The sequence below is a fragment of the Phoenix dactylifera genome, chromosome 18 (assembly GCF_051530095.1).
Source record: "Phoenix dactylifera cultivar Ajwa chromosome 18, Ajwa_hap1_PhDact_Kaust_v1.1, whole genome shotgun sequence".
In the NCBI taxonomy this organism is placed as follows: Eukaryota; Viridiplantae; Streptophyta; class Magnoliopsida; order Arecales; family Arecaceae; genus Phoenix; species Phoenix dactylifera.
In genome coordinates, this window is record NC_143207.1 from 9,296,952 (window position 1) to 9,302,628 (window position 5,677).

Genomic DNA, 5,677 nt, shown 5'->3' on the forward strand with positions numbered 1-5,677 from the left:
AGGGCTTGGTAGAGAACAAGTGTCCTCATAAGGAGCAACTTTAGAAGACTACATGAGGGAAGTATGCCAATTTCATGTTAAGGTCAGTGAAGAGGGCTTGGGCTTGGGGACTTCATGAGATCAACTCTAAACTTCATGGAAACAAACATTTAGAGTGATATGACAGTTCCTCATGTGTCCTTCAACCACGAGCAGGACTAAAGAGGAGCCAAGGTGGGTGAGGATTTACGGTTGTGTTGGTACCTACAAAACCAAAAAGATATGTGGAATTTTAGGCAAATGTCTGATTCTAAGCATACAAAAGCAACCAAAGCAATGCAAGGAACCAGAAAGAAGAAATGAAAGGGGAAAAAGTTGTTAGAGGGTCAGTCAGACAAACACGCATGAGGAATTCCAATAATGATGAAGGCTCTTCAGTGAGTAACTAAGAAGGGAGAAATCCAAATTTAGGTATGCTAATGTGAAGTGAAGGGAGGGATAAGGGAGAACGGAAGGAAGGAAGGAAAGGTAGCGAGGGACAGGCTACTAATGACAACTGCAGCAAGTTACAGATAATGAGAAAGAAGAAACTAGTTCATAAAGTTTAAAGGAAAGGGAAGGAATAAGGGAGAAATGTGTAGCTTAATAAAGCAAGAGGAGTTGATAATTTCATTTAATTAATGGTGGCATACAAAAAGCATTGCATACAGGGAAGGGGGAAAGAGAGAAAGGAGAGGAGGGGGGTGGCAGAGAGAGAGAAGAGGGAGAGAGAGAATAACAGTATTATGTTGTCATGCACTAAAAATTATTTTCTCTGCTTTATCCCTAATATGGATGATGCAAACAAAAAATATAAAAAGGTTTTAGCAACTATAACCCATATTCTGCTTTGAAAACCATTAAGATTTGTTGAGAGAGAGAGAGAGAGAGAGAGAGAGAGAGAGAGAGAGAGAGATTGTTCTACAAGTGAGACTTCACCCATATATGAAATATGGGTATTGCCACAAACACATCGGACCTCATCACGAGGACATCCGTACCCATGTATGCATGTAATTCTCATCCTTTGCTCATGTATGAAGGCATTTGTCCATAACCAACAGATAGAGTAGCAACAACAGAAGAGAAGAGAGAGGATTCTCCCCTCCTAGTACAAGGTAATTATATGCCATATTGTACATAAGGTTACAATTTGCTACTTGAGGTGGAGTTCAAGCCTGTCTTCAAATTAACAGTCTCCAAATTTGAAATACAATCGAGAAGCTAATAAATATGACAAAGATAGCCGAAAGAAAGCTCAAAAGGATGATAAAACAAAAACTTACATAGAAGGTCGTGTAGCTCCATTCCCCAAGCCCAAAGCCGTGCCCTCCACACCAAAACACTGAAACCATATTCGTTTCATAAGATTTTCCTAGTCTTCCTCGTAGCAGACAACAAAATTTCACAACAAATATCAACTAAGACAAGATTAAGAGGGAAAAAACTAGAGATTATGGGAAACCAAAAGCTTAAAACAATCAAAGCCACCAAACCTTTAAGTTTATCCCCCTAGGGTTCTTCATGAAATCCTAGTGAGCAGGTGGGCATCAGGGTTAGGGTTTCTTCATGCTCCCATCAGTAGATGAAACTGCCAGATGATCTGATGGGCTTCCTCCGGGAAATCAAGAAGCCGAGGATAGAGAAGGGATCAGATCATGCTGGCAGCTTCAGCAACTTGTGGTGCACCAAAAGAAGCCATGCACTCAAAGAAAGGGTCTTAGTATGGAGAAGGAGAGGAGAGGAGAGGAGAGGCGTATGGAAGGGAAGCAATTAATATTGTTTATTAGGCAGAGGCTTTGAGAGGGGGTTTGGGGGTGAAGAGAGGAGAAATATATAGAAGGGAGGGGGGAGGGAGGAGGGAGGAGGGAGGAATGGAAGGAGCGTAGCTTTTGGTAGTCTTTTGCCATTTGGTGTTGGCATGGTAGAAAGAAGACAGAATAATTTAAAGGAGGTGGTCCCAAAGAAACAAAGGAGGACTGGATATGGTCATGCCCACCCCACCACCATGCAGGCAGGCTAAGGTTTCTATATTTGCTGTGAGCTTTTAAAAGCTTTTGGAGGGGCCCTTTCATGCCTCTCCACGTCCCATTCCGAGCCACAGAGAGAAGGGGGACCATATATTTTGCATGGACCCTTCAGTTTGTGCCGAGTTTCACAAGATGGCATCTTAACCTAACAATGTCATGTGACTCTCTCTCTCTCTCTCTCTCTCTCTCTCTCCCTCTCTCTCCCCACCATTATACAATTGCAGGTAACATCATATAAACAATGATTATTATATATGTGAGGTGTGATCACTGCTACAGAAAACTATATTAGCCATAAAATATCATGCCCTAAACCAACCACTTGGGTTGATATATATATATGATACATTTTATAGAGCATAGCTTTAGGGAATATGCAACACTTGTTGAATGAATAATTATGATTGCCAGAATATAATAGCTCCAATATTATTAAATAATATGAGCAATCCAAATATAGATTTATTTTGCACATCTAGTGATATCAAAAATATTTATTTCTTTTTCCATCTCTCACTAGTGGGCCTAACTTTAGCCAAGTGCTAAGTATTTTGAGACTCTAAAAAGAAAATCAAGAGACTAGCATAAGCTAACTAACTCGGTAAAAAATCACTACATGCGCACATCAATATATAAAATGAAATAGTACATAATCATGAATATAACAGTTAAAATCACATCTAGGATAATATAGTTGTCATGGCATGCACACTCCAAAACGAATTAATATTCAAAATATGGATCTATCAATCACTAGGCTCAATATATCATTTGCCATCAATAGCAACTTATCTCAATAGTGTTTCAAATAACATCTTGCTAGCATCCAGTTAGCAAGGTTTGTAAAACCAGAATTTTAATTGTCTTATAATATATTTTAGACTAGCCACGACCATACTCCAACCCATAATCAGTAAACCATAGTACCATATTTCTACCTATGGTAAGACTATATATCCATAGTGTCACATTCCTCGTTGCGATGACCACTCACATAGTGGCTAGTCAAATACCCTTTTTTATTAATTACTAGATCATGCTAGTTTTTAATTCATCTTAATCAGTTGTACTTTTTATTGTCAAAACACAATCATATCATAATTTATCAAAACAATTGATCTCTCTACAATACATATACCAAAAATAATTATGCAGAATATGTTCATGCATGATAATTATAATTAGCAAGTGGACATACAAGGAAATTCTCACATAAGCCGACAACAAATCCAATAATACACCTACCAATCGAAGGCGCCCTAACAATTTTCTAATAAATTTGATAACAATAATTAATATAATTAAAGTATCAAACCATTTAATGAAATTAACCTAGCCTATACAATTACCTTAACCTTCCCTTATTCAAATTAATTTAACGAAAATTAATTGAAGGAGAAAATCAAAATTTTACCAAAGTTCGAGGGTTCGAGTGTAGGATCCACATTAGATTGCTTTTTGTATGATGATTGCATCCCTACAAAATTATTATCACTATATTAGGGAGGAAATAAGATATGAAAAAAAAGGAGAAGAGACAAGAGTAGCCACAAGATGGTTTCTAGAGTCTCAAATCTATTCAAATCTAAGTGGCGACCAACCATATCAAGAGTAGGGGTATGCTCTAAGCAAGGACAACATAGCCTAGGCCATTAATGGCCTAATCTATTGAGGTTAGATGAGGATTATTCGATAGGGGGTCATCACAAGGGATCGAGCGGTGCAGGTAGCATCGGGGGAAGGAGAGAGTCTTGAGTAAAGAAATGGAGAGGGTGGTGAGGTCGGGTCCTCCATCTTAGGATCAGTGGTCCGCCCACATTGTAGGTAGAAGAACCATCTCACGAGCCTCTCGTGCACCTAAGGGAGAAGGAGAGGGAGACCACCAGCTATGGAGGCAGCGATAGGGATGGAGACATCAGGAGAAAGGAAGGAGACAAGGGTGGAACATGGTGGCCAAAATAGGGATTCCACCGTAAAATAGGATTGCAATGAAAAAGGTCTCAGCCCCTTAGCAGATGATCAGGTCCTATGTGGAAGATGGAGGCACTAGCTGTAATAGGGAGGATAGGTAACCAAAGAAGAATGACTTATCAGTGTCGATCTCCAAAACAGGAAAAGAAATGGGGAGCCCTATCTTGAAATAGGGTTGTCCTCCCGAGCTCAAGATTGACCATTGCTTTTGTGATGGGATTCAGCAAGTACACCATCATCTCAGCCTCCATAGGTAATAGAGGAGAGGGGAGGTTGATCTAGAAGAATTATCAAACTCGATGCGGACCACTTTGGACACTACAGATAGACTGGAGAGGATCTAAGAGCGAGATCCACCATATTGAAAAGCCATATCACATTCCAAATTTTTGGAGGCCGCAACTTGATCATATGATGCCCGATTGAAATAATCATTTTTTTTAAATGGATAACTTTTAAGATTTACAATATGGCGCCACCTCTTAATAGATGATGTGCGGGTAGTGATCGGATTTAAATTTCATCATTTAGGCTTTGAAATGGATCGATCAAACCATTTTTTTTTCAAGAAAGACTTTGACCAAGCATATCTCTAAATCTAGTAAAAATTAGACGGAGTGGTGGTAAACTAAGTTAATATAGGAGTCAAGAACTACCTCTTATAGAATTTAGCTATTCATATTTATTTTTGTTAGTCATATTTATTTTTGGAAAGATAGTCATATTCAAACTAGAAAAAAAAATCTAACTCGAATTGTGCAAGGATGGATCCCATTATTATAAATAGAGGCTAATGTACATAGGGGTGGCAATCAGATCGGGTCATAAATGGGTCGGGTCACATACAGGTCGGATCAGAAAATCATAAACCTGAACCCGACTTGTTTATTAAACAGGTCAGAAATTACAACCTGAACCTAACCTGTTTATTAAATAGGTAACCCGACCCGACCCATTTAACCTATTTAATAAACAAGTAACCTGTTTATCCAACCCGACCCGACCTATTTAACCTGTTTGCCCAACCTGACCCATTTAACCTGTTTAGACCTGTTTAACCTGCCCAACCCAACCTATTTAACCTGCCCAACTCGACCTGTTTAGATCCGTTTAACCTGTTTAGACCTGTTTAACCTCCCAACAGTTAAACGGGTTAAACGGTTTAAACGGGTCAGACATCTAAAATCCGTATCCGATTCAATTAATAAACAGGTTAAACGGGTCGACCTATTTACGATCCGTACCTGTTTAGGCCAAATCCAAACCTGTTTATGGCGGGTCGAACACGGGTCGGGTTGGCGGGTCGGGTCATATTTTGCCACCCCTAAATGTACATCAGTTTTTCATTCATTAATAAAATAAAATGAGTCTTAAACCCTGCTTTCACCAATCTTTTCTTTTATTCAATAATATTGGAGAGATTCTAGTTGTGCGGGTTGAGAAATTCTTCCTTCTTCCTGATCGGATCAAATTAGTATCAAAGCTTTGGTCCTTTACATCTATGGGGGCCTTAGTATATGGTCTAAGCATGTGAGCAGTACAAGTAGATAGGGGAAGGTTTATTGGTGCATTAAGTATATTGTAGGACAATGGCGAGTATGACTGTTAATTCTTTCTTGATGAATAATGAACTGAAGAGGTGTCTGATACAACTAGAG

At 39.0% G+C, this 5,677-nt stretch overlaps 1 long non-coding RNA gene across 1 annotated transcript; it reads right to left on the reverse strand.

The window, feature by feature from the left end:
• Positions 1 to 104: 104 nt before the first annotated feature.
• On the reverse strand, positions 105 to 1,654 carry LOC113463335 (uncharacterized). Its single transcript, XR_003387432.3, has 3 exons — positions 1,515 to 1,654; positions 1,305 to 1,363; positions 105 to 243 (listed from the first exon to the last, which is right to left on the reverse strand). It is a non-coding gene; the product is annotated as an uncharacterized LOC113463335 (long non-coding RNA).
• Between the last annotated feature and the right edge of the window lie 4,023 nt (positions 1,655 to 5,677).